This window comes from Neovison vison, chromosome 4 (assembly GCF_020171115.1).
Source record: "Neovison vison isolate M4711 chromosome 4, ASM_NN_V1, whole genome shotgun sequence".
Lineage (NCBI taxonomy): Eukaryota > Metazoa > Chordata > Mammalia > Carnivora > Mustelidae > Neogale > Neogale vison.
Window position 1 is genome coordinate 129,668,104 of NC_058094.1, and position 23,716 is coordinate 129,691,819.

At 39.2% G+C, this 23,716-nt stretch overlaps 1 pseudogene; it reads left to right on the plus strand.

The window, feature by feature from the left end:
- Nucleotides 1-7,336, plus strand: part of LOC122905373 — a 54,108-nt pseudogene extending 46,772 nt beyond the window's left edge.
- The last annotated feature ends 16,380 nt before the right edge of the window (nt 7,337-23,716 follow it).

A 23,716-nucleotide genomic window follows, 5' to 3' on the forward strand; every position in this document is an offset into this window, starting at 1 on the left:
TATTGACAATAGCCAAGGCACTCTTAACTTCTCAGGATACACAATATTGGGTTCTTGACTTGCCCTTCTTTGCTCTCTCACCATCTTCAGACCACCCTAGAGTCCTTCCCTGCTTTCCACAGAAAGATCTCACTATGTAAATAATAAACCTTTTATATCCTTTTGGTGTGTGTGTCATATCATCAGCCTTGACATCTGAACCAAGTTTGTAAGGAGATGAACCTGTCCTGACATGAGAAAACCAAAAGATAAGGTACAAACTCCAGTCAAAGGTACAATACAAGGTACAAGATTCAGCACTAATTTCCAGTCCAAAATCCTGGATAAAAACTGGTCCAAGGTCCAGTTTCTGTTTCAGGTCAGGGTATCTCATGGTTCAGGTCTGAGATTTGATGTGTAGGTCTCAGACCAAAAGTCCAATTCTAAAATCTAAATCAGATATAAGATCTAAACCTTAGATCCATGTCCAGGTCTGATTTCTATGCCTAAGGTCATGTTCAATGTCTGGTCAGAGATTTGAGATTTAGTTTCAAGATCCAGATTATGGTTCAATTTCTAAGTCCAAGGAACAATTTCAGATCTAAGATTAAGGTTCAGACTTGGACCCTGTCCAAGTACAGGGTCTAGATCAAAGATACAATTTGAGGTTTGCATCCAAGGTTCAAATACAGGGTTCAATTTCTACTTCTAAGGTCTAGGTCCAGGTCCAAGACAGGGTTGAAGGTCCAGATCTAGGTTTCATGACAAGTCCAGGAAGTTCAGGTCTGAGGCAAGTGTTTCTCTTCCAATACTTAGCATCAAAGTCCAGTCCCAGTGCAGAATCAAACTTTAGATTAAAAATCCTGGTAAAATTTATGTTCAAAGTACAGTTACAAAACCAAGTTCCATGCCCCAAATCAGGTCCAATGAACTAGACGAATTTCATCGTGAGGACCATGTCCAGGCCCATATCCACTCTCTACCTACCTATTTACTATATACATCCTACCCCAAACCCTACTTACTTCCTGTTAACACCCTGCCCTACAGTGACTTAAAAACTATACTGTGTCATATGCTACCTAACCACTTGCTATACACAACCCACTTCACACCTACTCCTTACCTACACACTTCTATAATCCCCTCAACCACTCACTTAGGAGTTAAATGATTAGATATATTTAACTTCTAACCACACACACCCATTATTTACTTCCCACCCCACATTCACTCTCTACCAACCTCCCTTGCATATCCACTCATACCTAATCTTTCTCCTCTATACACTCATTAGTTACTTCCCTCCCCTACAATCTATGCCCATAATATTCTACCTCTCTCCACCTCACACCCACTCATTCCTTACCATTTACCTCATGCCATTTGCTACCTACACCTACTCACTACCTATCCACTCACTGGTTAATCCCTGACCCATACCAATTCATTACCAACCATTCATCATCTACTCCCCATGCTTGTTTACTAGGCTTCAACCTCACCTACTCACTAACTATTCCTTACTCTAACTCACTACCAGTTTACACTCCACACATTCCCTACCCACCCTTGCCCTAAACATAAACATATTACTTCTCTTAAGTTCTCCATGGATAATTATTTATTTAGTCATCATTCTGTATGTATGTATGTATGTATGTATGTATCCATCATCTATCCATCCATCCATCCATCCATCCATCCATCCATCCACCCGTTTTCCTTGGCAATTTAACAACAAGCTAAGGAATGGCAATTTGACTTTGTTAGCTACTCACCATTTGAAACCAGACCCTCTACCCTGTGATTATTTACTTAAAACTGTAACTGAACCATGGAGACTTTTGCATATTGAAAAATTTAGTATCTCACACTCAAGAAGTACTCTTTCTTCTCTTATCCAAGTGAGTGGCATACACACATACTCAGAATGTTGGAGTCACCTGTTGAACATATTGTGTCCAACAGGTCATCCATACTAAGAAACCTTAATAATTCCATGCTGAAAATTATTTAGTATTAGAAATTTTTTGTCATGTAATTACATATGTTAAAACAAATGATTGAAAAAACCTTCAGGAATATTCTCAAGCCTGATACCAATTATAAAAGAGTGAAAGAGCCCAGGCAGTCTTTCTGCATTCCCCCAGGAATTAAGGTTGTTTTAAAGTGGAATAGCTTGATCCAGACATTAAAAATTGATTTTCTTTTATTCTTTTTCCTGGGTAACTATTTTAGAATAAATTTTACCGACTTCCTATGTATGTATTTATTTCTTGAAGGCTTTTCTCATTTAAGATTTTAATTTTAATTCCAGTATTGTTAACATACATTGTTAAATTCCATATATGAGTGAAATCATATGGTAATTGTCTTAATTTGACTGATCCTGAGGACTTTTTGGACCATGATAAATAGAATTCAGACAATTTAAGAAGATCCAAACTATTAGATACAGTTTATCAGAACAGTTGTTTTCTATAAAAGTCATCTTTTTCCTCATAGTTTTTGCAATGCTGACTTGGTATAAAGGGTTTCTTTTGAACAACATTTATATAAAAATTTATATAAAATGTTTGCTTTTGAAAGGGCTTCAAATCATTGTATTCTTGATTCTCATGCAGCTGTTTCTCTGCAAGAAATAATGCATTTTTTAAGTTCAATTGATGTTTGATTTTTTTAATTTATGTAATCTTAAACCTAGAAGGCATTGTTATAGACTCATAATTTATAGGAATGAGTCCCAAGCCCCTTACACCTATTGATAGATTTTATAAAATTAGCCTTATTTAAAAGATGTGGTTTTTTTCAGAATGCTTTTCTAGAGAAAATTCTAATAGTAGTGATTTATATCAAAAGTATAAAGCAAGAGCTGAAATAATTCTTTTCAAGTTAAGGAGAACTGGTTTTCTTCACAAGTTGTTCTAAATAATATGACATAAGCTCTCTAATTTGGTAAAATAGATCAGAGTTGGTTGCTTTATCCTGCACCTGTTTGGAATCTCTTTATGTGTCCAATAGTTTCATGATTATTGATTCATTCATCCACTTTGTAATTCATTCACAGCACATCTGCTCCAAAGTTTTGTCCCTGAGTTTCAAGTATTGTCACTCCAGGTGTCCCATAGCTCTTCAAATATCCGCCTACCTAGTAAGCCTTGATTAAAAGCTGAAAATATAATTTTTCCTTTCTTTTTGATTATTACCAAAAAAAAACCCCCAAATCTATAGCACATGATTTCACATAATGTGCACTTATAATTATTTTTTGGTCCACAGTCTATAAAGAGTAAGCAGATATGCAAATTTCTATAAATATATACCTTCAAATCACATGAATCTCTTAAATTATTAAAAATTATTATTAAGGTAATATTTTTAATTGACTTAACAAGATGCCAAGATAACAAAGAGTAAATTACAGGTGTTATATTTACCTCAGAAAATTTGAATTTACTTGACTGTTGGCTCACTGAACCTCTTGGTTTTTCTGGAACTAGGATTTTGCTAGGATCTTGGAATTTCAATGCTAATGTCAGGATGGGTAGTTTCCCATTTTCTCCACTATTGTCTCCTTCTTTCACCTGCCAGGCATTGCCTTGGTGGAGCTAGTTCTTAAATCAGCACTGACCAAAGCAGAAACTAAGTCAGAGCCCTCAACCCACTCAGCCAGTGGGACCAAACCTAATGTTACTGACTACAGACCTGTTGTTTCTGTGCAGGAGATTAGCTCCAGACATTTGTGGAGCATACGTGGTAGTGTTCATTTTGTTCCCTGCCCTATTTATTTATCTAATGATTATATTAGATTCTAATTCGATTCTAACATTTACAATCAGACTTGAATTTTGGTTTAACTCCTTAACAATCCAGTTCACTGCTGGGAGTAGACAAGAGCTGTTAACACTCCTTAGCTTGTCTAGGCCCCCAAATCCTGCATAATTCCTGCCAATATCTCTGCTAATTAAAAATCTAAACCTCCTCTCTGGACCTCTTCTGCACAAGCTGTGGGCTATGGTCTTGCTCTGGCTGTACCAATCCCAGAAGCTAAGTGACTATTTCCATTTGTCTTCATAGTTAGTTCCGATGTCTTGAATTTCTTCTACCCAATTTGCCTAATTGAATATCTTTCCCTACCTCAATGCTTCCCAAACTTTAATATGCATAAGATCTCCTGATGAGGTTTTAACACAGTTTTTGAGCTCTATCCCCAGAGATTCTGATTCAATAGGTTCAGAAGTGCCCATGAATTTGCATTTCTAACAAGCACACAAGAGAGACTGATACTTTTGGTTCAAGGGACACCCTTTGGGAACTGGTGTTTTCAAGTAAACACGGTCTAGAGGGAAGACCTCCCTGTTTCTTCTAAACCCCTATCCAGTTTACTTCTCACTTAATTTTCTTATCTGCTCATTTTCGCTGCTGAGGTGCTCGTGCACCAAAGGACTGACATAAAACCACGGGCCCTGAAGGCTGGAAAGGCTGACATCACTGCTGACATTTTCCTTTGGCAATATCCCTTTTCTTCACATAGAGTGAGGTAAAATGGAGCCTATTTTAAATTTTAACTTTTAGTTCACTCTCTAAAGAGGGGTGCACGTTTATCAGATTAAGTCAGCAGCTGAAATAGATTTAAATTCATTCAATGTTCCTGCCTGTTTCCTCAAAGCATTTTTACTGAATTTAACAATGTGAAGTGGGACAAAATGCAGAAATTTGCCCCAAGTAGCTTCCAGCTCTGATACACAGTCTCTTACAGCCTTCATGGATTGAGTTTGAATTTAATAAAATGGATATAAATAAGTCTCCTGAAGTGTTTTCATTTCTCTTCTCAATTTGAACCGTCAGAATGTAAGATAGAGGAAAAAATAGCATAAAACTAATATTGTGGAATGGAGGCATGTATTACTAAAAATTCTCATATTAATGTTATTGGTTATATTGTCAGCTCTGGGGAATTTCAGCCAGGATTTCATCAGCAGTAAAAGATAGGAAATGGCTATGAAGGTTGCTGAGGTAGGATTTCTTGTGTCTCTTCCTGAGGATGGATAAATAGGGACTTTGATGACTTGGAGCTTCTTTTTCATGGTGCATATAGTGGTAAATGTATATATAGATGAGCTGAAAATAGGTTTAAAATTAGAAAAAGAGGTGACTTATTCACTGATTCCTATTTTGAGTGCAAAAGAAACAAAAATTCCTAAGTAGCTCTTGAGCCAAAGAGGAAATTTAAAAATTTTATCATAGGTTATTGAGAAAACAAAGTTAATGAAAAGATCTTATGTAAACTTACAGAATTTGGTCAAACTCTGAAGACTGAAATACTACTTTTTTTTGTTTTTGTTTTTGTTTTTTAAAGACTTTATTATTTTCAGGTTCATAACAAAATTGAGAAGAAGGTTCAGAGGGATCCCTTATGCCCTCTCCTCCATTATCAACACCCCATCGCAGCAGAGTGGTATATTTGTTGCAATTGATTAACCTACATTAATATGTCATTATCACCCAAAGTTCATAGTTTACATTAGGGTACACTTTTGTACATTCTGACCAGTGTATAATGACATATATTCACCATTATGGTAGCCTAAAGAGTATTTCCAGTACCCTAAAAATCCTCTGTGCCCTGCCTGTTCATTTCTTTCTCCTACCAATCCTGAGCAGCCACTGATGTTTTTATTACCTTCATAGTTTTTCCTTTTCTAGAAAATCACAGAGTTGAAATCACAATGTATGGCCTTCCCATACTGGCTTCTTTTACATGGAACTATGTATTTGAATTTCCTCTATGTCTTTTCATGGCTTGATAGTTCATTCTTTAGGTGCTGAATAACATTCCATTGTCTAGCTATATCACAGTTTATTCACCTACTGGAGCATATCTTGGTTTCCTCCAAGTTTTGTCAATTATGAGTAAAGCTGCTATAAACATCCATATACAGGTATTTGTGTAGATAAATGTTTTCAGCATCTTTGGGTAAATACCAGAGAGTGCTTTTGCTGATAGTATGGTAAGACTATGTTTAGTTTTGTAAGAAACTACTACACAATCTTTCAAATTGGCTGCTATTTTGTATTCATGCTCATAATGAATGAAAGTTCTTCTTGCTCCATATTATCACCAATATTTGGTATTATTAATTAATTAGTTAATTAATTGACATTTTGGCTATTCTAGTAGGTATGCTGCAGTATCTCATTGTTCTAATTTGCATTTCCCTGATGACATGACATGGAGTACCTTTTCCTCTACTTATTTGCCACGTGTATATATTCTGTGATGAGATGTCTGTTAATGACTTAATCTCACTTTTTAATGAGACTAGTTTTTTATTGTTTAATTTTAAGAATTTTTTTCATATTTTTGATATTAGATCTTTATCACATATGTCTTTGCAAATATTTTCTTCCAGTCTATGGCTTGTCTATTTTTCTTGACAGTGTCTATTAAAAAGCAGAAAGTTTTAATCTCAATGATGTCCAGTTTATCAACTATTTCTTTCATAGATTGTGCCTTTGGTGTTTTATCTGAAAAGTCATGGCTGGGTGTCATATACCCCTCCATGAATGGGCAGGAGCAAGTGGGTGGGCAGGTGACCAGGCAGCCATCCTGATAAAGCCTGGGCACCCTGAGAGCCAAGCTGTGGAGCTGTTGCTTGTAACTGGGGGCTGAAGGGGAGTGATCCTCCACAAGGAGGTGTTCCCCCACTGGTGAGGGACCATGCAGCTGTGCAGAGGTAGTTTTCTTCTGAGATCATTAATAGGAATCATTCTCTCTCGTGCCTAGCTGGAACAAGGACATGAGACTCCTCTTTGACCAGTTCACGAAGAAACATGAAGATGACTCCTAGAAACGTTTGCCTTCATACAAATGTAAATCAACTTGAAGTATTCAAGACTTCAAAATCTTTTTTGTGACATAAAGCCTGTAAAATAACAAGTGTCATAGCCCCAGGTCTTCCCTAGAAGCTTTAAGGAAGGCCTGGGGCTTGAATATGTGATATTCCATAATAATGTTGAAGAAAGAACAGTTTACATATTTCAAGGAGGTCCTTACCTGCAAGGAGCAGCTGGCTTCCTTCACGGAGGTGCCATTGCAGCCATGACTGATGCTACTGTTGGTATGTCTGCGATTACAGTTGGGGAACTGTCATGACTGACAATCTCAGCACTAATTTTAAGCTGTCAATCCCCCTTTACTCTGTTGTTGTGATAAACAGCCAACTTGATAAAGTTGAAGGAAGGAAATTGTTTGTTTTCTGTGATGTTCAAAGCACAGATGAGAAGGCCCTATATATAGTCAGAGGCAACAAGTTTATTGGTAAAGCTGGATCCCAAAGATATTTTGACGTAAGAGAGCTGCTGGGGCATTCTACACCAGTGTGCACTAGGCTTTCTCTCCTCCAGAAGAAGCTGCTGTCTCCAGTCCTCCTTTACTTTCCTTTACTTTACCTGCTGTTGAGTTCCCCAGAGGATGAAGCCTGCTAACACTAACCTTCCTGAACATATCTTCAGAATACATCTCCAAGAGCTATTTCCATCTTCTAAACTTTTTAACATAGAAGCACTCTCTACTGGGGTGGGGTGGAGGAGTCATTGCCAGATGAAAGGTCATCTAGATTTTCTTCTATGTTATCTTTTAGTCTTCTAGGAGTTTTACAGTTTTATATTTTACATTTAGGTCTGTGGTCCACTTTGAGTTAATCTTTCAGGTTACAAAAAGTCTGTTTTCTGTTTGTTTTATGTGCATGTCTAATTGATCCAGCACCATTTGTTAAAAACAAAATGAAACAAAACAAAAAAACTCTCTGCTCCATTGTGTTGTCTTTGCTCCTTTGTCAGAGATTAGTTGACTATTTATGTGGGTCTATTTATGGGCTTTCTATTCTGTTCCATTGATCTATTTGTCTATTGCCAATACCGTACAGTATTGATTAATGTAGCTTAAAATAAGTATTAAAATTGTGAAGTGTCAGTCCTACAACTGTATTCTTCTTCAATATTCTGTTGGTTATTTTTGGTCTGTTGATTTTCCACATAAGCTTTAGAATCAGTTTTTCATCACCAGAAAATAACTTGCTTGGATTGTGATTGGAATTGCATTGAATATACTATAGATCAAGTTGGGAAGAGCTGACATCTTGATAATATTGAGTTTTCCCATCCATGAACATGGAATATCTCTCCATTTATCTAGTTATTTGATTTCATTCATTAGTTTTATAGTTTCTCCTGTATAGATCTTATATTTTGTTAGATCTTTATATTTTGTAAGAGTTATGTCTAAGAATTTCATTTTGGGAGAGGCTAAGGTAAAAAGTGTTGGATTTTACATTTCAAATTTCATTTGTTTATTTACTGTTACACAAGAAAGTGGTTGACCTTTTGTATATTATTAACCTTGTACCTTGCAACCTTGCTATTAGTTCCAGGAGTGTTTTGACTAAATCTTTCAGATTTTCTACATAGGCAATCATATGATCGATAAAGATTGTTTCATTTTTTTCTTCCAAATCAGTATATGTTTTATTTCTTTTTCTTGTCTTATTATGTTAGCTGAGACTGCTTTTATTTTAAAAGGAGAGATGAAATAAATGAACAAAGTATTCAATTCAATAAGTTAGAACAGATGAGCTTCTGGTTAAGATGCTATACTAAGTTCATGCTTTGGTGCTATCTCCATTCTCAACTCAAAGCAATAATAGATAAAATACTTAAAAAATACAAAACAGGACATATGTTGGTGGCAAAGATTACTGGAATGTGGCTACGGGCACAGCAAGGGCAGGGTTTAGCACCTACTGGGTAGATTCGAGAACCAGGCTCCTGACCTGAAGTTGGGTGAGTGATGAGCCTTCTGACAGAAAAACAAACAAAGTCTCATTTTTAGAAGATTTTTATATTTGAAGACAGCTGGACAAAGGCATAGTTTCATGTCCACATCTGAACCAACTAACCTTTTTTTAAATAAGCATTGACCAAAATACATTGTTCAAATAACATTGTCCCTCATATGAATATGAACTAGGATTCCTAGGATTGCCTGTTTCTTTTTTTTTTCCAATTTATTTATTTTCAGAAAAACATTATTCATTATTTTTTCACCACACCCAGTGCTCCATGCAAGCCGTGCCCTCTATAATATGCACCACCTGGTACCCCAACCTCCCACCCCCCCGCCACTTCAAACCCCTCAGATTGTTTATCAGAGTCCATAGTCTCTCATGGTTCACCTCCCCTTCCAATTCACCCAAATTCCCTACTCCTCTCTAACGCCCCTTGTCCTCCATGATATTTGTTAGGCTCCACAAATAAGTGAAACCATATGATAATTGACTCTCTCTGCTTGGCTTATTTCACTCAGCATAATCTCTTCCAGTCCCGTCCATGTTGCTACAAAATTTGGGTATTCATCCTTTCTGATGGAGGCATAATACTCCATAGTGTATATGGACCACATCTTCCTTATCTATTCATCCGTTGAAGGGCATCTTGGTTCTTTCCATAGTTTGGCGACCGTGGCCATTGCTGCTATAAACATTGGGGTACAGATGGCCCTTCTTTTCACTCCATCTGTATCTTTGGGGTAAATACCCAGGAGTGCAATCGCAGGGTTATAGGGAAGCTCTATTTTTAATTTCTTGAGGAATCTCCACACTGTTCTCCAAAGAGGCTGCACCAACTTGCATTCCCACCAACAGTGTAAGAGGGCTCCCCTTTCTCCACATCCTCTCCAACACATGTTGTTTCCCGTTTTGTTAATTTTGGCCATTCTAACTGGTGTAAGGTGATATCTCAATGTGGTTTTAATTTGAATCTCCCTGAGGGCTAATGATGATGAGCATTTTTTCATGTGTCTGATAGCCATTTGTATGTCTTGATTGGAGAAGTGTCTGTTCATATCTTCTGCCCATTTTTTGATGTGTTTTTCTGTTTCGTGTGGGTTGAGTTTGAGGAGTTCATTATAGATCCTGGATACCAACCTTTTGTCTGTACTGTCATTTGCAAATATCTTCTCCCATTCCGTGGGTTGCCTCTTTGTTTTGTTGACTGTTTGCTTTGCTGTGCAGAAGCTTTTGATTTTGATAAAGTCCCAGAAGTTTATTTTCGCTTTTGTTTCCTTTGCCTTTGGAGACGTATCTTGAAAGAAGTTGCTGTGGCTGATATCAAAGAGATTACTGCCTATGTTCTCCTCTAGGATTCTGATGGATTCCTGTCTCATGTTGAGGTCTTTTATCCATTTTGAGTTTATCTTTGTGTACGGTGTAAGAGAATGGTCGAGTTTCATTCTTCTACATATAGCTGTCCAGTTTTCCCAGCACCATTTATTGAAGAGACTGTCTTTTTTCCACTGTATATTTTTTCCTGTTTTGTCAAAGATTAATTGACCATAGAGTTGAGGGTCCATATCTGGGCTCTCTACTCTGTTCCACTGGTCTATGTGTCTGTTTTTATGCCAGTACCATGCTGTCTTGGTGATCACAGCTTTGTAATAAAGCTTGAAATCAGGTAAGGTAATGCCGCCAGCTTTATTTTTGTTTTTCAACATTTCCTTAGCGATTCGGGGTCTCTTCTGATTCCATACAAATTTTAGGATTATTTGCTCCAGCTCTTTGAAGAATGCTGGTGGAATTTGGATCAGAATGGCATTTAAAGTATAGATTGCTCTAGGCAGTATAGACATTTTAACAATGTTTATTCTTCCGATCCAAGAGCATGGAATGGTCTTCCATCTATTTGTGTCTTCTTCAATTTCTTTCATGAGTGCTCTGTAGTTCCTCGAGTACAGATCCTTTACCTCTTTAGTTAGGTTTATTCCCAGGTATCTTATGGTTCTTGGTGCTATAGTAAATGGAATCGATTCTCTAATTTCCCTTTCTGTATTTTCATTGTTAGTGTAGAAGAAAGCCACTGATTTCTGCACATTGACTTTGTATCCTGCCACGTTGCTGAATTGCTGTATGAGTTCTAGTAGTTTGGGGGTGGAGTCTTTTGGGTTTTCCATATAAAGAATCATGTCATCTGCGAAGAGAGAGAGTTTGACTTCTTCATTACCAATTTGGATACCTTTTATTTCTCTCTGTTGTCTGATTGCTGTTGCTAGGACTTCTAATACTATGTTGAACAAGAGTGGTGAAAGTGGGCATCCTTGTCTTGTTCCTGATCTCAATGGGAAGGCTGCAAGCTTTTTCCCATTGAGGATGATATTTGCTGTGGGTCTTTCATAGATAGATTTGATGAGGTTCAGGAATGTTCCCTCTATCCCTATACTTTGAAGCGTTTTAATCAGGAACGGATGCTGGAGTTTGTCAAATGCTTTTTCTGCATCAATTGAGAGGACCATGTGGCTCTTCTCTCTTCTCATATTAATTTGTTGTATCACATTGATTGATTTGCGAATGTTGAACCATTCTTGTAGCCCAGGGATGAATCCCACCGGATCATGGTGGATAATCTTTTTAATGTGCTGTTGGATCCTTTTGGCTAGGATCTTGTTGAGAATCTTAGCATCCATATTCATCAGTGATATTGGTCTGAAATTCTCCTTTTTGGTAGGGTCCTTGCCTGGTTTGGGGATCAGGGTTATGCTGGCTTCATAGAAAGAGTCTGGAAGTTTTCCTTCTGCTTCAATTTTTTGAAACAGCTTCAGGAGAATAGGTGTTATTTCTTCTTGGAAGGTTTGGTAGAATTCCCCAGGGAATCCGTCAGGTCCTGGGCTCTTGTTTTTTGGGAGGTTTTTGATCACTGATTCAATCTTGTTATTAGATATCGGTCTATTCAGGTTGTCGATTTCTTCCTGGTTCAATTTTGGTAGTTTATATTTTTCCAGGAATGCATCCATTTCATCTAGGTTGCTAAGCTTATTGGCATATAACTGTTCGTAATAACTTCTGATGATTGTTTCTACTTCCTTGGCGTTAGTTGTGATCTCTCCCTTTTCATTCATAATTTTATGAATTTGGGATTTCTCTCTTTTCTTTCAGATTAGTGTAGCCAGTGGCTTATTGATCTTATTGATTCTTTCAAAAAACCAGCTTCTAGTTTCATTGATACGTTCTACTGTATCTCTGGTTTCTCCCTCATTGATCTCAGCTCTAATCTTGATGATTTCCCTTCTTATGTGTGGAGTTGGTTTGATTTGTTGTTGATCCTCCAGTTCTTTAAGGTGTAGAGACAGCTGGTGTGTTCTGGATTTTTCAATTTTTTTGAGCGAGGCTTGGATGGCTATATATTTTCCCCTTAGGACCGCCTTTGCTGTATCCCATAGGTTTTGGACCGAAGTGTCTTCATTCTCATTGGTTTCCATGAATTGTTTCAGTTCTTCTTTGATCTCCTGGTTGATCCAAGCATTCTTAAGCAAGGTGGTCTTTAGCTTCCAGGTGTTTGAGTTCCTTCGGAACTTTTCCTTGTGATTGAGCTCCAGTTTCAAAGCATTGTGATCTGAGAATATGCAGGGAATAATCTCAGTCTTTTGGTATCGTTTGAGTCCTGATTTGTGACCCAGTATGTGGTCTATTCTGGAGAAGGTTCCGTGTGCACTTGAGAAGAATGAGTATTCTGCTGTTTTAGGGTGGAATGTTCTGTATATATCTATGAGGTCCATCTGGTCCAATGTGTCATTCAATGCTCTTGTTTCTTTATTGATTTTCTGCTTCGATGATCTGTCTAATTCTGAAAGAGGCGTGTTAAGATCTCCTATGGTTAGTGTATTCATATCAATATGACTCTTTATCTTGATTAACTGTTTTCTTAAGTAATTGGCTGCTCCCATATTGGGAGCATAGATATTTACAATTGTTAGATCATCTTGGTGGATAGTCCCTTTAAGGATTATGTAGTGTCTTTCTGTATCTCTGACTACAGTCTTTAGTTTGAAGTCTAATTTATCTGATATGAGAATCGCTACCCCAGCCTTCTTTTGAGTCCCATTGGCATGAAAGATGCTTCTCCACCCCTTCACTTTCAGTCTGCGTGTATCTTTAGGTTCAAAATGGGTCTCTTGTAGACGGCATATGGATGGGTCCTGTCATTTTATCCAATCTGCAACCCTGTGCCGTTTTATGGGTGCATTTAGGCCATTCACATTGAGAGTGATTATTGATAGATACGTTTTTATTGACATCGAGTTACCTTTGAAGTCTTTCTTTCTGTAGACTGTCTCTATATTTCTGTTCAATGCTATTCTTGGGATTTTTCCTCTTTTATAGAACCCCCCTTAATATTTCCTGCAGTATCGGCTTGGTGGTTGCATAGTCTTTTAAGCCTTGCCGGTCTTAGAAACTCTTTATCTCTCCATCCATTTTGAATGTCAGTCTTGCTGGATAAAGTATTCTTGGCTGCATGTTGTTCTCATTTAGTGCCCTGAATATATCTTGCCAGCCTCTTCTGGCTTGCCAGGTCTCTGTGGACAGGTCTGACGTTTTTCTGATGGGCTTCCCTCTGTAAGTAAGGAGCCTCTTTGCCCTGGCGGCTTTCAAGAGAGTATACCTACAATTATAATTCCTCAATTTGACTATCAGGTGTTGTGATGTTTTTTTGGAATGTATAATCTTCTGTGGAGACCGTTCAGCCTCTAGTACATGAATGCTGGTTTCATTCGCGAGATTCGGAAAATTTTCATGAAGGACTTGTTCCACTATATCTTCTAGACTTCTTTCTTTCTCCTCCCCTTCAGGGATTCCAATAATTCTGACGTTGGAATGCTTCATGGTATCATTTATTTCCCTGATTCTGCTTTTGTGGGATCTAAGCTGTTTGTTCCAGGCTTCCTCCTGATCCTTTCTCTCTATCTGTTTGTCTTCCAGATCACTAATTCTATCTTCTGTCTCAGTTACCCTAGGTTTGAGAGAGTTTAGATTAGATAGGAACTCATTGAGAGCATTGTGGACCTCCTCCCTGGTAGCTTTAAGCTCCGCCCTAACATTGTGAACATCCTGTCTGGTCGCTTTCTGTTCGGCCCTAATCAATTCTGTTTGGTCATCCATGGCTTTCTCCAACCTAGCTATTGCCTGGATAATTGTTAGCCTGAATTCTCTTTCCGACATATTGTCTATGTTGATAGCTGTTAGCTCTGTTGCAGAAGGTCCATCCTCTGTATTTTTCTTCTGTTGGGCATTCCTCCTCCTAGTCATTTTGGTGGGAGAAGACTGAACAGATGTATCTGGATGTATCAACTCTGCTGCAGTCAAGGTGCACCCTCGAACACTTCTGAGAAATCAGGATTCTCCACCCAAATGAGAGACAAAAGAAAAGAAAAAGAAAAAGAAAAAAAAAAAAGGAAAAGAAGAAAAAGAAAAAGAAAAAAAAAGAGAGAGAGAGAGAGAGACAGGAAAGAAAGGGAAGATGAAAGAGAAGGTTCAGCCCAGATGGGCCCCAGGGTAAGATTTATGAAGTAGACAAACAAAAAGAGATAAAAAGACTGATACAATTATATGGCAAGAGAAAGAAAAAAAAAATATAGGGGGAGGAGTCAAGATGGCGGAGAAGTAGCAGGCTGAGACTACCTCAGCTAGCAGGAGATCAGCTAGAGAGCTTATCTAAAGATTGCAAACACCTGCAAATCCATTGGCAGATCGAAGAGAAGAAGAACAGCAATTCTAGAAACAGAAAAACAACCACTTTCTGAAAGGTAGGACTGGCGGAGAAGTGAATCCAAAGCGACGGGAAGATAGACCGCGGGGGGAGGGGCCGGCTCCCGGCAATAGGCGGAGCAACAGAGCACAAAATCAGGACTTTTAAAAGTCTGTTCCGCTGAGGGACATCGCTCCGGAGGCTAAACCGGGGCGAAGCCCACACGGGGTCGGCGTGACCTCAGGTCCCGTGGGGTCACAGAAGGATCGGGGGTGTCTGAGTGTCGCAGAGCTTGCGGATATTGGAACGGGAAAGCCGGCTGCAGAGACAGAGCCGACAGTAAGCTCGCAGCTTGGAGTTGCCTTGAACCGGTCGCAGGCTCGGTGAGCTCGGAGCGGGGCCGGAGGTTAGGCAGACGCGAGTTACTAGGAGCTGTTCGCTGAGGGCGCACAGGGGAGCGGGGCCCCGGGCTCTCAGCTCCTCCGGGCCGGAGACCAGGAGGCCGCCATTTGTGTTCCCGTCCTCCGGAACTCTACGGAAAGCGCTCAGGGAACAAAAGCTCCTCAAAGCAAAGCCAAGCAGATCACTCAGCCCGGCCCCTGGTAAGGGCGGTGTAATTCCGCCTGGGGCAAAGACACTTGAGAATCACTACAGCAGGCCCCTCCCCCAGAAGATCAACAAGAAATCCAGGCAAGACCAAGTTCACCTACCAAGGAGTGCAGTTTCAATACCAAGGAGAGCAGCAGAATTCCAGAGGAGGAGAAAACAAACCACGGAACTCATGGATTTCTGCCTGTGATTTTTTAGTCTTGCAGTTAATTTAATTTTTTTCTTTTTCATTTTTTTTTCACTTCTTCTGCTAAAAATTTATATAACTTTTACCCTTTTCTTTTTTAACGTTTTTTAACTAGATTATCTAATATATATATATATATATATTTTCTCTTTTATACTTTTCTTTATTCATTTTCTTTTTTTTAATTCTTTTTTTTTCTTTTTTTTCTTTCTTTCTTTTTGAACCTCTTTTTATCCCCAAATCAGAAGAGATCCTAATCTCTTCAATCTTTTTTTTTTCTTAATTCTTTTTTAAATTCTTGATTGAATTTTTAATTCAATCTCTTTTTTTTAATTCTTTTTTTATTTTTTTTTCTTTCTTTCTTTTTGAACCTCTTTTTATCCCCAAATCAGAAGAGATCCCAATCAGAAGAGATTGGGAGATCCCAATCAAAGGAGATCCCAATCAGAGGAGATCCCTCACCCAATCGTCAGGGGGGAGAAATCCCCCCTCACGATTTGGGATCTCTTCTGATTTGGTTAAAGCATATTTTCCTGGGATTGTTGCCACCCTTTTAGTATTTTACTTGCTCCTTCACATACTCTTAGCTGGACAAAATGACAAGGCGGAAAAATTCACAACAAAAAAAAGAACAAGAGGCAGTACCAAAGGCTAGGGACCTAATCAATACAGACATTGGTAATATGTCAGATCTAGAGTTCAAAATGACAGTTCTCAAGGTTATAGCCGGGCTTGAAAAAGGCATGGAAGATATTAGAGAAACCCTCTCCAGAGATATAAAAGCCCTTTCTGGAGAAATAAAAGAACTAAAATCCAACCAAGTTGAAATCAAAAAAGCTATTAATGAAGTTCAATCAAAAATGGAGGCTCTCACTGCTAGGATAAATGAGGCAGAAGAAAGAATTAGTGATATAGAAGACCAAATGACAGAGAATAAAGAAGCTGAGCAAAAGAGGGACAAACAGCTACTGGACCATGAGGAGAGAATTCGAGAGATAAGTGACACCATCAGACGAAACAACATTAGAATAATTGGGATTCGAGAAGAAGAAGAAAGAGAGAGGGGAGCAGAAGGTATACTGGAGAGAATTGTTGGGGAGAATTTCCCCAATATGGCAAAGGGAACGAGCATCAAAATTCAGGAGGTTCAGAGAACGCCCCTCAAAATCAATAAGAATAGGCCCACACCCCGTCACCTAATAGTAAAATTTACAAGCCTTAGTGACAAAGAGAAAATCCTGAAAGCAGCCCGGGAAAAGAAGTCTGTAACATACAATGGTAAAAGTATTAGATTGGCAGCTGACTTATCCACAGAGACCTGGCAGGCCAGAAAGAGCTGGCATGACATTTTCAGAGCACTAAACGAGAAAAACATGCAGCCAAGAATACTATATCCAGCTAGGCTATCATTGAAAATAGAAGGAGAGATTAAAAGCTTCCAGGACAAACAAAAACTGAAAGAATTTGCAAACACCAAACCAGCTCTGCAGGAAATACTGAAAGGGGTCCTCTAAGCAAAGAGAGAGCCTACAAGTGGTAGATCAGAAAGGAACAGAGACAATATACAGTAACAGTCACCTTACTGGCAATACAATGGCACTAAAATCATATCTCTCAATAGTTACCCTGAATGTTAATGGGCTAAATGCCCCAATCAAAAGACACAGGGTATCAGAATGGATAAAAAAACAAAACCCATCTATATGTTGCCTCCAAGAAACCCATTTTAAACCCGAAGACACCTCCAGACTTAAAGTGAGGGATTGGAAAAGAATTTACCATGCTAATGGACATCAGAAAAAAGCAGGAGTGGCAATCCTTATATCAGATCACTTAGATTTTAAGCCAAAGACTATAATAAGAGATGAGGAAGGACACTATATCATACTCAAAGGGTCTGTCCAACAAGAAGATCTAACAATTTTAAATATCTATGCCCCCAACGTGGGCGCAGCAAACTATATAAACCAATTAATAACAAAATCAAAGAAACACATCCACAATAATACAATAATAGTAGGGGACTTTAACACTCCCCTCACTGAAATGGACAGATCATCCAAGCAAAAGATCAACAGGGAAATAAAGGCCTTAAATGATACACTGGATGAGATGGACATCACAGATATATTCAGAACATTTCATCCCAAAGCAACAGAATACACATTCTTCTCTAGTGCACATGGAACATTCTCCAGAATAGATCACATCCTCGGTCCTAAATCAGGACCCAACCAGTATCAAAAGATTGGGATCATTCCCTGCATATTTTCAGACCACAATGCTCTGAAGCTAGAACTCAACCACAAGAGGAAGTCTGGAAAGAACACAAATACATGGAGACTAAACAGCATCCTTCTAAAGAATGAATGGGTCAACCGGGAAATTAAAGAAGAATTGAAAAAAATCATGGAAACAAATGATAATGAAAATACAACAGTTCAAAATCTGTGGGACACAACAAAGGCAGTCCTGAGAGGAAAATATATAGCGGTACAAGCTTTTCTCAAGAAACAAGAAAGGTCTCAGGTACACAACCTAACCCTACACCTAAAGGAGCTGGAGAAAGAACCAGAAAGAAACCCTAAGCCCAGCAGGAGAAGAGAAATCATAAAGATCAGAGCAGAAATCAATGAAATAGAAACCAAAAAAAACAATAGAACAAATCAACGAAACTAGGAGCTGGTTCTTTGAAAGAATTAATAAAATTGATAAACCCTTGGCCAGACTTATCAAAAAGAAAAGAGAAAGGACCCAAATAAATAAAATCATGAATGAAAGAGGAGAGATCACAACTAACACCAAAGAAATACAAACTATTATAAGAACATACTATGAGCAACTCTACGCCAACAAATTTGACAATCTGGAAGAAATGGATGCATTCCTAGAAACATATAAACTACCAAAATTGAACCAGGAAGAAATAGAAAGCCTGAACAGACCCATAACCAGTAAGGAGATTGAAACAGTCATTAAAAATCTCCAAAAGAAACAAAAGCCCAGGGCCAGATGGCTTCCCAGGGGAATTCTACCAAACATTTAAAGAAGAACTAATTCCTATTCTCCTGAAACTGTTCCAAAAAATAGAAATGGAAGGAAAACTCCCAAACTCATTTTATGAGGCCAGCATCACCTTGATCCCAAAGCCAGACAAGGATCCCATCAAAAAAGAGAGCTATAGACCAATATCCTTGATGAAAACAGATGCAAAAATTCTCACCAAAGTACTAGCCAATAGGATTCAACAGTACATTAAAAGGATTATTCACCACGACTAAGTGGGATTTATCCCAGGGCTGCAAGGTTGGTTCAACATCCGCAAATCAGTCAATGGGATACAACACATCAATAAAAGAAAGAACAAGAACCATATGATACTCTCAATAGATGCTGAAAAAGCATTTGAGAAAGTACAGCATCCCTTCCTGATCAAAACCCTTCAAAGTGTAGGGATAGAGGGCACATACCTCAATATCATCAAAGCCATCTATGAAAAACCCACCGCGAATATCATTCTCAATGGAGAAAAACTGAAAGCTTTTCCACTAAGGTCAGGAACACGGCAGGGATGTCCATTATCACCACTGCTATTCAACATAGTACTAGAAGTCCTAGCCTCAGCAATCAGACAACAAAAGGAAATTAAAGGAATCCAAATCGGCAACGAAGAAGTCAAATTATCACTCTTCGCAGATGATATGATACTCTATGTGGAAAACCCAAAAGACTCCACTCCAAAACTGCTAGAACTTATACAGGAATTCAGTAAAGTGTCAGGATATAAGATCAATGCACAGAAATCAGTTGCATTTCTCTACACCAACAACAAGACAGAAGAAAGAGAAATTAAGGAGTCAATCCCATTTACAATTGCACCCCAAACCATAAGATACCTAGGAATAAACCTAACCAAAGAGGCTAAGAATTTATACTCAGAAAACTATAAAGTACTCATGAAAGAAATTGAGGAAGACACAAAGAAATGGAAAAATGTTCCATGCTCCTGGATTGGAAGAATAAATATTGTGAAAATGTCTATGCTACCTAAAGCAATCTACACATTTAATGCAATTCCTATCAAAGTACCATCCATCTTTTTCAAAGAAATGGAACAAATAATTTTAAAATTTATATGGAACCAGGAAAGACCTCGAATCGCCAAAGGGATATTGACAAAGAAAGCCAAAGTTGGTGGCATCACAATTCCAGACTTTAAGCTCTATTACAAAGCTGTCATCATCAAGACAGCATGGTACTGGCACAAAAACAGACACATAGACCAATGGAACAGAATAGAGAGCCCAGAAATAGACCCTCAACTCTATGGTCAACTAATCTTCGACAAAGCAGAAAAGAATGTCCAATGGAAAAAAGACAGCCTCTTCAATAAATGGTGTTGGGAAAATTGGACAGCCACGTGCAGAAAAATGAAATTGGACCATTTCTTTACACCACACACAAAAATAGATTCAAAATGGATTAAGGACCTCAATGTGAGAAAGGAATCCATCAAAATCCTTGAGGAGAACACAGGCAGCAACCTCTTCGACCTCAGCCGCAGCAACATCTTCCTAGGAACATCGCCAAAGGCAAGGGAAGCAAGGGCAAAAATGAATTTTTGGGATTTCATCAAAATCAAAAGCTTTTGCACAGCAAAGGAAACAGTTAACAAAACCAAAAGACAACTGACAGAATGGGAGAAGATATTTGCAAACGACATATCAGATAAAGGACTAGTGTCCAAAATCTATAAAGAACTTAACAAACTCAACACCCAAAGAACAAATAATCCAATCAAGAAATGGGCAGAGGACATGAACAGACGTTTCTGCAAAGAAGACATCCAGATGGCCAACAGACACATGAAAAAGTGCTCCATATCACTCGGCATCAGGGAAATACAAATCAAAACCACAATGAGATATCACCTCACACCAGTCAGAATGGCTAAAATCAACACGTCAGGAAATGACAGATGCTGGCGAGGATGCGGAGAAAGGGGAACCCTCCTACACTGTTGGTGGGAATGCAAGCTGGTGCAACCCCTCTGGAAAACAGCATGGAGGTTCCTCAAAATGTTGAAAATAGAACTGCCCTATGACCCAGCAATTGCACTACTGGGAATTTACCCTAAAGATACAAACGTAGTGATCCAAAGGGCACGTGCACCCGAATGTTTATAGCAGCAATGTCCACAATAGCCAAACTATGGAAAGAACCTAGATGTCCATCAACAGATGAATGGATCAAGAAGATGTGGTATATATACACAATGGAATACTATGCAGCCATCAAAAGAAACGAAATCTTGCCATTTGCGACAACATGGATGGAACTAGAGCGTATCATGCTTAGCGAAATAAGTCAAGCGGAGAAAGACAACTATCATATGATCTCCCTAATATGAGGGAGTGGTGATGCAACATGGGGGCTTAAGTGGGTAGGAGAAGAATCCATGAAACAAGATGGGATAGGGAGGGAGACAAACCATAAATGACTCTTAATCTCACGAAACAAACTGTGGGTTGCTGGGGGGAGGGGGGTTGGGAGAAGGGGGGTAGGGTTATGGACATTGGGGAGGGTATGTGCTTTGGGGTAAATTGGAAGGGGAGATGAACCATGAGAGACTATGGACTCTGAAAAACAATCTGAGGGGTTTGAAGTGGTGGGGGGGTGGGAGGTTGGGGTACCAGGTGGTGGGTATTATAGAGGGCACAGCTTGCATGGAGCACTGGGTGTGGTGAAAAAATAATGAATACTGTTTTTCTGAAAATAAATAAATTGGAAAAAAATATATATATATGCAAATAAAGAAAGAACCTCGTCAAAAAGAACCACAAGTGTAAAATTTATATGCTATCAGGACAAACACAAAAACACAGAAACACTGGTGGAAGAAGATGGGAGAGTTCTTATAAATTCTCAGTGTGTGCGAGGAAGGTTGTTTTGATTCTTCCTGGATGTATCTTGATATCTTTGTTAAAGGACTCAACTTTCCTAAGATAAAAGGGATTAAAAATTGGTTTACCTATAGGGGAAGTATTGATTGGGGTAAGGGGATTACTTTGAAGTTAACTCTTTATGAATATTAGAGGATAAAAATAAAAAGGAATATACTAGACTAAACTAAACTAAAATTTTAAAAAAGGGAATTCAAAAAATAAAAATGCAAAAGAAAAACATAGGTGTATGTATCAAAAAGTTCAGGTTAGAAAGGTATTATGGAATTTGATGTACTGTACAGCTCGCTGTGATGGTAAATAGGTTAAAAAAATTACCTATGTGTAAAAAAAAAAAATGAACCGGAATAGTGGAAACGAGTGAACAATACAAGTTTTCCTATGAAGTAGTGGTGGTTCTCTTGTAGTCCTTTTTTTTTTTTTTCTTTCTTGGTTTGTTTTCTGGGGGAGGGGCCTGCCACGTGGGTTGTCAGTCAATGATGTTTCCTGAGTTGAGTCCCCCCACCCCCCTCAAGGGGGTGGGCTCTGGGGAAACTGGTTTTTTTCAGGCTTTTGTTCTCTGGCGGTTTTTATGCTTGTTCACTTTTGTTCCTCTCACCTTGACCGCCTTTGATGGTTTTTGTAGTATTAGAAGAAATCAAACCGCACCCTGATCTCCCTCTCAGAGAGAAGCCTCAGTCTGGGTGCAGAAGCTGAATAAATTCCCCCTTGGCCGCTGGCAGTGCAGGTTCCAAGTTGCAGACCCTGGGGGCGCAGGATCTTTTGCTTGTACCCAAAGCCAAGGCAGTGGCGGCTGTCTGGGAGCCAGAGAGGTTCCAAGCCACAGTCGCACACTGAGATTTTGCCGCCAGCCTGGGCTGGGAGTGCCCGGCTTGCGCGCACCTCTTTTCAGAGGTGGCTGTGGGTCGGGCGCGCGTCCTGGGCACTGAGAACGGGGCGCTGGTCCCTAAACCCCAGGCTGGGCTTTTGCACGCCTCTGTCAGGGGAAGAGTTTCGCGCGCGCAGCTTAGGCTTTGAAACAATGGCGCGGGTCAAAGAGCGCCAGCCGGGCCTCTGTAACTCAGGGGAGCTTGAGGTACGTGCGTGCGTGTCTCGAGCTTTGTGGTAGGGCTAGCGCGCGTTCTGCAGACCGGCCCAGCTCCCATCCCCTCACAGGAGCCGGAACCCACGCGCTCTGGGGCGCGCTGGCCGTTTAGGGACCAGGAGTGGTTTCTCCACTGCACTCTCTCTGCCTCAGCGCCGGGGAGGCCGTCTGGGACCGGGGACTTAAGCCCCTGTCCCTAGCCGCCCCGATTCCCACAATATCCCCCCGCGATCCTTTGCTCTTTTGGAGTGCTTTCAACCAGTCTCCAAGTTAATGCTGGTCCCCAGACGCAGGGCACTCTCGCTCGTATTGGGGTATTACTTTCCCACCGGTCGCCACTGGTGGCTCCCTCCCCCCTTTGTTTATCTTCCGATATCAGTCCGCAGTTCCCATTCCGCTTTACCTGCCCACTGGCATCTTCTGCCCCTGTAGAGATCCAGACGTGTATAATTCTGATCTCAGGCTGATTTCATGGGTGATTGGAGTTCTTTGTAGGTAATCAGCTCACTTTGGGGTACCAGCTGAAAAGGCGACTCTTCCTATTCCCCTGCCATCTTGTCCCCCCGGGTTACCTGTTTCTAACCTGGTATCTGGGAGACTAAGTGGAGGCAACACAGAGTCTCTACATAAAAAGAGGCAAACAGAGAGAATAAGAAAAAAGAAAAAAAAAGCAAAAGCAAACAAAAACTTCTCCAAACACAGACTTGCAAAAATGTATAAAATGCATAGAATCTTTTGTGATAAAAAGATATAGGACAAAATTAAGAAATAAAATATTAAATTTACTGCAGATAAGGTTATTCAGATTAGTTGGGTAAATATTTGCAATAATTATATTTAAGAATGTAAAAAGATGTAAAAAGAAATAGCTTGTATGAAAAATGTGAGCAATGATATACTAAAAGGCAGAAAAGCTAAAAGCAGCAAGATAAAAATAAAAACCAGTTAAAATATTAGAAATAAAACTGTTTTAAGAAGCTATATGAGAGGGATTTTAGACTAGACACAATTGCATAGTGAAATGGTGAACTAGAAGCTAATGCCAAGGAATTGGTTCCAGGTGCTACTACAAGAGCTAGAACCAAAAACGTGAAGTAATATGGGGACATGGAAACAGTTTGAGAATCTCCCATATATATTTGATGAAAGCTCCAGAACAGAAGAAATGAAGACACAATATTTTAGGAGATAACTTTCAGCATTAAAATAATCAAACAAAATTATTTGAGATCTGAGATCAAAAGAGCAATTTAAGCTCTTCAAGATAGTTAAAGAAAAACAAATCCACACCTAGACTCATAACATATTGCAGAATATTCA